The sequence below is a fragment of the Otolemur garnettii genome, unplaced genomic scaffold (assembly GCF_000181295.1).
Source record: "Otolemur garnettii isolate 467f Iridium unplaced genomic scaffold, OtoGar3 scaffold00003, whole genome shotgun sequence".
NCBI classification, from domain to species: Eukaryota; Metazoa; Chordata; class Mammalia; order Primates; family Galagidae; genus Otolemur; species Otolemur garnettii.
Genome location: NW_003852398.1, coordinates 47,010,811 through 47,022,357, shown reverse-complemented (window position 1 = coordinate 47,022,357; position 11,547 = coordinate 47,010,811).

Below are 11,547 nucleotides of genomic sequence, written 5' to 3'. Positions count from 1 at the left end.
ATTCTGGGTTTAGAGGCCTTTTTAGTAGCCCATACAAATTCCCAGATCTTAAAAGTAATTCTTCTTAGCTCTTAGCATCAGCTATCTTAATTGTGAATGTTTGGGTGTTTACCGGGAGGGACATTATTTGGGTGACTGCAAGGTTGAGCAAATTATTTGGTAAAAGCAAAGATAAATGAAGCAGTTAATTTTATTTTACTTCCTTCACAAACCAGTTTCTAAGGTCGCTATGTTTAATTTACTGGAAGAAATGCCTTACATACAATTGGAAAACTGACTCAAGATGAAAGAATCCAGCATGAGTAAGGCTTGCAGTTTGTCACTTGTTAGTAATGAGGAAGCTGAGCAGGCAGCATACAGGACACAGACCAACCTGAGACCCATGCCTCTGAACCCTCAGACACGCTCCAACTTTGCACAGCTGAAGAATCAGCACTTGAACACTCATTACTGGATGCCGTAAAGGAAGGCAGCCAGCCGGGGCCAGGGAGAATCAACTATAGCTCAGAGGAGTTGTTAAAGATTGTTAAAGGAGGTGTAGCCTGGGAGTAGGGGGGACAGGGAGGTGGGATGGGGGTACAAAGATAAAAAAAGAAAGTTTTGGATAGACACAGAAATGCAAGTAGCCTGCAAAGCACTGGAGTAGGTAGCACCAAGGAGCAAACTATGTTAAAGAGATCAGGATAAATACTACTACCTCCCTATAGCAAAAACAATTGAAATGAATGAACATGAATAGATTTCCAGGGCATTTTTAAGAAAGAAAAATCAAGAGATCTCTAACAATACATATAACACCATAGTATTTTTATTTTTAAAAGTTCACAAGCTGTATACATTTTCCAAGGATACATAGATGTAAACTTCCATCTGTCTATGCATAGTAAAAAGACTGGAATGACAGCATGCAACTGAACAAAGACCACTCCCCAAGGAGAACGATCAGAGGCTATCTATTCAGAGCTTCCTGTAACAGGGGAGTCAGACACCATCACCTGTGTCTTAAGGGCAGGCAGGACAGTGGTGAGAAGCTTTACAGTGAAATAGAGGGAAGGATTCAGGTATGCTACAATTAGAAGCTGTTGGCATGCAAAGCTAAAGGCAGGCTAGAACAGGAGGCATCCTATGTGATTGGTTTAGGGAGCATATTTGGCTTTCCCTGATTGGTCATTGACCAAGCTCTGGAGCTCTGACACTTCTGGAGCTTCAGAGCTTGTAACCAGCTTACCTGGTTGGTTGCTGCAGGGGTGGTATGAAAGGTTCTACTGACATACATGGTCTAATCCTTGGGAATTTTTATAGTTAGCCTCTCAACACGTACCAGACTCACAGTAGTGATTACCATTCCCAGGGTGGGATGGGGTATGGTCAGCAAAGGCTAAATTTCTTATTTGTAATTTTTAATTTTTTATAAGGAGAATGTATTTACTCATTGTTTTAGTGTGTACTTTTTTTTTTTAATTCTGAAGCAGAATGACAGAAGGCTGATTATAGTCATTCCTAATTCTCACAACAACACTGCAAGATGAGTTGTATCTTTATTTTACAGTTGAGGAAAAGGAGGCACTACGAAGTCAACTTCGTCAAGGCCATGCAGCTGATAAACAGCAAACAATTTAATTCCAGGCATATCTGATTCTAAAAGTCACTTTTCACAAATGTATAGATATGGTCACATTAAAAGAAACAATGTCTCTATATCTAATTAGCATCTGTTAGTACAATATTAATATCTATCTATTGATAAGATATTAGAACTCAGAAATAGCTGCTGGCCTTTGCAAGTTGAGTTGTCTCTCATTATAGAAATATATATATGTGTGTATATACATATATATATATATATGTAGAGAGAGAAAGAGAGCAAGAAACTGTCTTGCCTGAATTATTATACATCTGATCCTTTGTACTTCAGGAGGGTAACTTTGGCTTTGGAGAAAGAGATGGCATTTAAAATGCAGTTATAACTAATGAAAAAGTAGGTATCTTCCAGAAAATTCCTTTTACAGCATCATATGCATAGTATCACCTGTATTGTTGATAAAATGGTATTGGTCAATTTCTAACCTAGGAGATGCTAATTCATTTCCTGTGAGTTTAAATCAAGTGTGGGAATAAACTGACTTTTTCACATGCTGATGTAGTAACTTAACTTTGGTTATTGTTAATACAATTTTATTAGCAACCCAGAGGCCTGCATGTGCTGTCTCCCAATCGGTAATCTCCTGTACCCACCAAAGGGAACCACTGTCCTTACTTTTATGGTAATCAGTTCCTTACACTTCTGTGTAGTTTTACCACTTAACCGTGCATGCTACACACTCTAGCATTCCACCTGTTTTCAAGTTTTATGTGATAAGAATTACGGAATATGTAGTTGTTGTGTCTGGCTTCTTTCCACGTTGTGAGATTTATCCATGTTCTCACATATAGCTGTAGCTCATCCATTTTCTTTGCTGTATAATATTTTCTTACATGAATGTGACAATTTGTATATTCATTCTGCTACTGATAGACGTGTAAACTGTTTCCAGTTTTGGTCTGTGATGAATGATGCTCTGTGGACACGTTTGTACATCTCTCTTGGTAAGCATTGTTACCATGTCTCTTGGGCACATACCTGGTGGTAGAATCACAGATCATAAAATGTAATTATGGCCAACTTTAATAAATACTGCCAAACCGGTTTCCAAAGGAGTAACAATTTCTGTTCCTTCCAGCAATGGAAAAGAATTCCTTTTGCTGTCTACCCTCACTAGCACTTGGCATAAGCTGTCTTCTTAAGTGTGCCTATCCAGGTGGGTGGGTGGCAGTTTTTCATTTTGGCTTTAATCCAAATTGACATGATTACAGTGAAATAAATTCCTTAATCTACGTAGGTTTATTGGCCATTAGGATACGTCCTTTGCAACGTGCCTATCAAGTCCTTTGCTCATTTTTCTATTGCATTATTGTTTTCACATTGATTTGTAGGGAAATCCCCTGCATATCGTGATACAAGCCCTTTTTAAATTATGTGTTGCACAATATATTCTCAAGAAGAGTCTTGCCTTTTCACTTTTATGAACAGATCTTAATTTTAATGTAGTCTGTCTTACCAATCTTTGCCGTTAGAATTAGTATTATTTTATTTTGTCCTGTTTACGAAGTTACTACCATGAATTTATAAAAACATTCTCTTTTGTCATTTTCTGAAAGATTTGTTATGGTTCTCGTATTTAAATAAAATGTCCAGCCAAGTTGATTTTTGTATAAAATTTATGTCAAAATTGCTTATTTTATTTTCTATATGAAGTCCAATTAGGAAGTACAATGTAATGAAGAGGCTCTTCTTTTCCCACTATATCTCAGTAGCATTTTTTTTCTTTTTTGAGACAGTCTATGTCGCTCTCAGTAGAGTGCTATGGCATCACAGCTCACAGCAACCTCAAACTCCTGGGCTCAAGCAATTCTCTTGCTTCAGCCTCCCAAGAAGCTGGGACTACAGGCGCCTGCCACAATGCCCGGGTATTTTTTGTTGCAGTTGTCATTGTCGGTTAGCTGGCCCAGGCCTGGTTCGAACCCACCACCTTCAGTGTATGTGGCTGGTTCCGTAACCACTGTGCTATGGGTGCTGAGCCAGCAGCATACTTGTTGTAAATCATATGTGAAGGTGAATTTCTGGTATCTCTATTCTATTTCCTAAATCTACTTCGTGCTAGTACTTCATCATCTTGATTATAATGGTTTTATAAATAAATACATCTGTTCCGACAGATTCTTATACTGTCAGTGGCACTTTGGTTCTTCTAACCTTTTCACGTCACTACATATACTTTAGAATCAGCTTGTCATTTTTTCTGTTCCTAAAATCACTTAAGTCTCTTCCTGCAAATAGCTGGGTAGGATTTTTTTTAATTGGAATTGAATCAATAGAGCAATTTAAGAAGAATTAATGTCTTTATAACATTATAGTTATACTATACTATAATACTGTCCATCTACATCCACAGTATTTGCTTCTGTTTCTTTAAATCTTCTTAAAGCAGACATCTCCTAATAAAATTTTAGTTTTCTCCATGAAAGGCTTGTACAACTTTAGTTAGATCTATTCCATGGTAGATTAAATAATGCTTATAATGTAGCATTAAAAAAATTCTTTTCCTAAGTGATTTTTCCAGTATACAGAATAGAAATACAAATGATGTTTTACATACTGAACTTGTATCTAGCAAATTTGCAAAACTCATCTCTTAATTCTAATAAGTTATCTATAGTCTCCTGGATTTTGTATAATCATATTGACCATGAACAATGACGGCTTTACTTCATTTCAAATATATATATCTTTATAGTTTTGTTTTACTGTGCCAGGTTAAGACTTATAATGTGAATCCAAGTAGTGATAATCATCTCCTTTCTTATTTCAAAAGGAAAGCTTTCAATATTTTAAACATAGTGTTTGTTGTAGGTATTTTAGAGATGTTATATCATGGGAAAGAAGTCCCTTTGCTTCTAGTTTACAAAGTGTTTTAACCACAAATGGACGTTAAACTTTATCGCAGGCCCTTTCTGCATCTATTGAGATTATACAATTATTCTTCTTTATTCTGTTAATGTAGTGAGTTTTACTGATTGTTTCTATTATTAACTCAATATTTAATTTAGAAATAAATCCAATTTGTCCATCATGTATAATCCTTTGCATTAATATTTATATATAATCCACGTGTAAAATTGGCTTTTATGTCTTACTATCTTCTTGTCAAGTTTCAGTATAAAGATTATGCTGGCCTTAGAAAACAAGTAACACTCCCTCTTTTTTTTTTTTTTTTTTTTTTAGACAGTCTCACTCTGTCAATCAGGGTAGGGTGCTGTGGCATCATCATAGCTCACAGCAAGCTCAAACTTGGACTCAAGTGATCCTCTTGCCTCAGCCTCCTGAGTCCTACCTGCGACTACTGGTGCCCACCACAATGCCCTGTTAATTTTTCTATTTTTAGTAGAGACAGGGTCTGGTTCTTGCTCAGCCTGATCTCAAATCCAGAGCACCAGCAATCCACCCAGCTTAGTCTCCCAAAGTGCTAGGATTACAGGCGTGAGCCACCACGCCCAGAATCTTTTTCTTTTCTCTGAAAAAATCTGGGTAAGATTGGCATTTTATAACTTGAAATGTATGACGAAGTCATTCGTCCCTAGATTCTTCCCGTCATGAGTGTAGTGATCTATATATGTCTGTTCAGTCAAATCACACACACACACAAACACACACACTTTAAAATTTGCTCATTTTGTTACTGAGAGGTGTGTTAAAACATGCTACTATAATTTTGGATCTGTTTAGTTTTCCTTGCGGTTATATCATTTCATGCTTTATGTATTTTAAGGATATATAATTAGACACATACGTAAAGATTTTGTATCTTTATGGTGGATTAACACTTTTATCATTACAGAGCAGACATTTCATTTCTGCAGATGCTTTTTACCTTAAAGTTTGCTGCCATGGTTTGAATGTCCTCATGAAACTCATGCTGAAACTCAGTTGCCATTGTAATAGTGTGAGGTGGTGAAGGCTTTAAGAGGCGATTAGTTCTTGAGGGCTGTGTCCTTATGAATGGATAAATGACATTATCAAGAAAGTGGGCCAGTCATCATAGGAGTGGGCTCCTGATAAAAAGGTGAGCTCTGTCCAACTTCTGTCTCACCTGCCTGGTTGCCCCGCCATGTGACGGCTTCCTTCATGGGCTGACTTCCTCCAGATGCCAGCATCACACTCTTGGACTTGTAACTAAGCAAATTAAACTTCTTCATAAATTATGCTGTCTGTGGTACTCTAACAGCAGAAAACAAGCTAAGGCAACTGCTTTATCTGAGGTTAATGTAACCATATTAACAATCCTTTGGCTAGTGTTCACATATTTCTCTATCCTTTTAAACTTTCTGCATCTTCGCATTTTAAGTATCATTCTTATAAATAGGACGTTAAGTTTGTCACTTAAATGTTTAGTTTTTTTTACATTTAATATAATCACTGATGTATCTGTATTTAAATCTATTGTTTTATGAAGTGCTTGCTTTCTGTAAAATGTTTGTCTTGTGTTTCTTGCTTTCTTTTTGAATAGAATTTTTATTGCATTTTGCTTCCTGGATGATCATAGAGGTTGTATTATATACTTTTGATGTAGGCAGTCCCCGAGTTACAAACATCTGACCTATGTGGAACTTGCACTAACAAATGGAGGCGATTATAGTCAGTCCCCGAGTTACGAACATCTGGCATACGACTCACACTTACGAACAGAGGCTATTACAGGTGATAGGTAAATGTACCTGTTCCAGCTTACATACAAATTCAGCTGAGAACCAACCTGCAGAACTTACATTGTTTGCAACCCAGGGACTGTCTGTGATTTTCTGAAAGTCTAGGCCACATATCCTTGACTCAGCAAAGCCTAGTATTATTTAATAGATTCATACCCTCCTCAGATAAGTCCAGGTTCTTAGAAAGCTTACTCTTTTAACACCTTACTGACTTAAATGCCATTGCTCAGATATTTTAATTCACATTATATTTCAGCAGACATTATTACTATTCCTTCATACTGTCAGTATGACTTTATACTTGCCTCTAATATTTCCCACCTCCATTGTTCTCCTTTCCTTCCTACATCTTTGACTTTCTGAGACTCCATCTAAGGAACTCCTTAGTATCTCCTTCAGCTCATGAATGAATTTCTCAATTTTTCTCTGAAAACATCATTATGAGAGGATATTTTCACTGGGTATACAATTCTACTTTTGCAGTTATTTTCCTTCAGCATTTTGAAGATGGCACTCCATTGTTTTCTGGCCTATTTATTATTCAGAAGTCAGCCCTTGGAAAGTAGTTTGATAGTTCTTCAAAAAGGCAAGTAGAGAATTAGCTCGTAACTCAGCAGTCCCACACCTGGGGGGAACGTGGATCGTTTAGGTCCCACGCTTCCTCTCCTTGCATGTTGGGACCTACAGGGATGTAGACAGAAGTTTCTTACCCTCTCCGACTTATTTCCTAGTCTTCTCACCCTAAACTTTATTCTGGATAATTTATTTGCATTATCATCTCCAGCATACCTTCGCAAGCCACGTCTCACTGTGTTATCTTCTTCTGACCTTTGTCCCATTACACTAATCTCAATGCTGCATTTATCGCCTTCTTAATTTCAGTTCTATTTTCACTTCTGGAATTTCCATTTGTTTCTTCTACTTTAAAACTTTCAATCTTATCCTTCATATATTCCTGATAAGTAGTGAGTATAATCCGATAAATACAGTATGTAGCTAGTAACGCCAATCTATAACGCTCCCTTCTGTTTCCAGTATTGGCATCGTTTTATAATGTTGTATTTTGTGTCCACATTGCTTTGCCTCCTCATGCAAAACTGTTTGCATAAATAATTTGAAGCTTCGTATGTTGTTATCTTTCTTAAGAAGCGGTTTATAATTAACTCATCCAAGTCCTGGGAGTGCTGGCAATCTGGGGCCACCTCAAACACTCACAGAGACTAAGGTGACTGGAAGCTGGGTGGCAGTCCCTGAAAATGCCTTGTCTCCTTTTCTTCGACGCTGTAATTCTTTGGGTTCCGATGTAATGTTGGACAGGTAGTTCACCATGACCCCTATGTGGTGGACTCTTGACTTGCATCTGTGCCTCTAGTTGCTTATTCCAGGCTGAAAACCACAGGGTAGCCTCTTTATTTCTGCTCCCAAAGAGAAAGCAGCCTCAATTGCTGAGCCATTTCCCTAGGTCTCCATCCTTACCCAGATCCTACCTGGTGATTCTTTTTTAGTTATCTTTGAGATGCCCTCATATTTTCTTTTAAACACCTTTAAAAGTTGTTCTCAGGAGGAAGATCAGTTAAAATAGTTTAATGCATCAATGCTAAATGATCAATCTAGACCCAACATTTAACATTCTTTGAGAAATTCTATTCATATGAAGCTTAAGAAGTTGTCCATGGAAAATAGCACGACTGTTTTCTAAGGAATACAACATATATTTTTAGAAGAAACCCTCCCCAAACGCAACGTACGTTTTTATTGTGAGCAGTAGTATAAGTGTTAAATAAGGGACACACTGACAAAAGCTGTCTGTGTGGTCTATTTTTAGTGTCACATGAATCAGCTGTTTTGGTTTACAAACCAACTGATTTCCAAGAGTGATAGTGAGGATGAAAACTTTCCAGAAAATCACTTAGGAAGACACAACTGTTTAATTTTATGACCGAATTTTATAGACAGCCATATTTCATTTCCAAGCGGATGTACACTGTACATGCTTCATTTTTTTATAGCCTTAAGAAAAGCATGTTTGAAAAGCAAGCTATCATGATTTTGAAGGAAGTTCTGGGGAACTTGCAGTGGGAGCTAAATAGTCCCTTGATCTTATGATCTACATCAGAGGATGGCAACCTTAGTCCCAAGAGCCAAATTTAGCCCAAAGACTGGTTTTGTATGGTCTACAAACTAAGCATGGTTTTTGTATTTTATTTATTTATTTAGAGAGCACTAGGATTAACAGGCATGAGCCACCACAAGTGGCTGGTTTTTACATCTTTAAACGGTTCCAAAAAAAAAAAAAAAAAAGAAAATTATCAAACAAGCGTATTTGACAGAGATCATGTATTATCTGGCCCTTTACAGAAAAAATTTGCTGATCGTTATCCTGTATCATCTTGTCAAGGCGTATAAAGGTTCTTAGATTTTTACCTACTTGTAAGCTAACAATTTAATTCACTACTGTTTCACAGATGCTGGCAGAGATTCCAGGCTCAGACAAAGGACTCTGTTAACAGCAATAAAGTCATTAGACCATCAGCATCTGTACCAGTTCCTCATGCCCCGATTCCCCTTGGCAAAATGAAGACAGGTGACAGTCACATTCATAGAAGTTGTGTTAGAGGAGAGCAACCCTGAGGTCAGAGACCCTGAATCTTTTCTAATGGGCCGTAAGCACACTGCTCTTTGCTCTGCAGGGAGACATCATCTCAGTCTTCCAAGGCTGTATATGAAGATGACATTGCCTGAACTAACGCAGTCAATGCCTCTGATGCTCACACGTGCAGAACACAGAGGCCTATGGATCACTGTCTCTCAATAATCCAAATTTCTACTTGTAGCTACACCTTCAATATATTTTGAGAGCTGTATCATTCCAAAAGCTTATCTGAGACAAGAAAGTGTTAAAATATTTTCAGTATTCTTTTAAGGAGTAGAGGAAATAATATATTTATAGTATCTCATAAAGGCTTCTAAAGACAGTTTAAAATTGTGACATTTTAAAAACTATTATTCAGCTATTTTGACTGTTCTGATATTCTGAACCCTACATTTATAGCAGGGATCAGGTGAGAACCTACTCTATAATCACATTCTAACTAACTTGACTTTCCAGATTCCTGAAGGGAGGAGGAAATGGAAGCCATTTCAATGTGAAATACATTTTGTTTTAACATCCCAATCTCATTAGATTCATCCTATTTATCCATCTGCGGTGGGTCCTAGGAGTCCTCTCAAAAACTTCTTTGAAAATGAGGGGGGGAAAGGGGCTGACCTATATGTGAACTAAATTTAGCTGTCATTATAAATTCACAAGACAAGTGGCAACACATAAAATAGGGTTTTAACCAATTTGAAAGTTATGTACAACCTGAACGTCACAGAAATTTCCTGTACAAAAGCTATAAAACACATGGGAAAAATATTTGCAATACATAATACACAAAAACATTAATTTCTTTAATTTATGAGTTTTACAAATCACTAAGGAAAAAATCTCCCAACAACCTAATAGATAACTAGGCAAAGGATTTCTTTTCTTTTCTCTTTTTTTTTTTTTTTGAGATAGTTTCACTATATAGCCCTTGGTAGAGTGTTATAGCATCACAGCTCACAGCAACCTCATACTCTTGGGTTTAAGCGATTCTCTTGCCTCTGCCTCCCAAGTAGCTGGGACTACAGGTGCCCAGCACAACACTGGCTATTTTTTGACTGGAGTTGTCACTGTTGTTTGGCAGGCCCAGGCTGGATTCGAACCCACCAGCTCCGGTATATGTGACTGGCAACCTAGCGGCTGAGCTACAGGCGCCGAGCTTAGGCAAAGGATATTAAAAGGTGGCATCATGTTCAATTGCACTCATAAATAAATGCAAAGCAGAATAAATTATATTTTTCAATTATGAGAGCAGTAAAGGTAAAATATGCTAATAGTACACAATGTTGGAAAATAGCAGTTGATAGGAATGTAAATTAACATAATTTTATGGAGAGCAATTTTGTTTTTGTAGTTATCTATCAAAATCTAAAAAATGCTTGCACACTTTGAACTATAATTCTACGGTTAGGAACTTAATGAACAAACTGTCAAAAATTACAAAGTTTATATTCCAGTGTATTTACTGATCCATTAGTGGTAAAAACAACAAATCTGAAAATAATCTCAAGCTAAATAGTCATAAGTCTGCCCGGTTAAATAAACTGCTGTGTACCCTATCAATTCAATATTATTTAGCACTGAAAAGGCAGAATCATACATGGTGTTAAGAACAGTGAAAATAATACCATGTGCATTATAATCCATACTAAGCAATGTTGTTATACAGTTTTTTTTCAGGAAGCACAAAAAAGAAAGTTAAGACAGAACTTTAGGGAGAGGAATTAGTAGAGACCTTGCTTTTCATTCTACACATTTATATTCTATACCTTTATTTTACCATATGTTAAAATATATTTGTACATATATTACACACTTATAATATTGGTAAATAATATTTTAAAGAAACGACCTGGATAACTGTTCTTAAACCTCAATATGTATAGTATAGAATTCATGTCATTCACATCGAGGTACCTTTTAAAAACTGACTAGAAAAGAAGGGGTTTCCATCTGTTCATTTCATAAATAAAATCCAACACCATGGTATTATTTGGTAGATAGCAAGGGACCTCGGAGACTCTCCTGGGGAGAAAGTGGATGCCTTGTCTTGGTGCTGCCTTGAGTAATGGCCCCACCTGGGGAGAAGGGCAAGGGCAGTCAATCTTGGTGCCTCTCACCTTAATCCCATCCCAAGCAACTGGCACACCAAGGAGAAAGAGGAATGCCTGCAGGCCGGGCAGAAGAGGACTGGCAAAGTGACCTAGATTAACCTATGGCTAATTATCATGGTGTTAACTGTCCTTCAAAGTGGTTCCATAGTGGGGTCTGAACCATCAGCAAGGCCCAATCCAGACAGCATAAAATAAGACCCCAGACCGTAACCAAGGCTTTTTTTGTTGGGACAAGGGGGACTGATCAGTTAGTTGTCTGTGGTGAATGCACCTTGCTTTTACTCTATAAACCTATGTTTCGCCATTTCATGCTTGCCTTACTTTGGTGTGACTGGTCGTTTTTTGGCCAAGAACACACTAGGAACATAGAACACAGGACAAGACGGCCAAACCTGACAGTGTAACTGGTTTTATTTTCCTATTTAAGAAAAGTTTAGCAAATACTTGAAGACATGGTAAAGAACCTTAAAAGTCCTATCATTT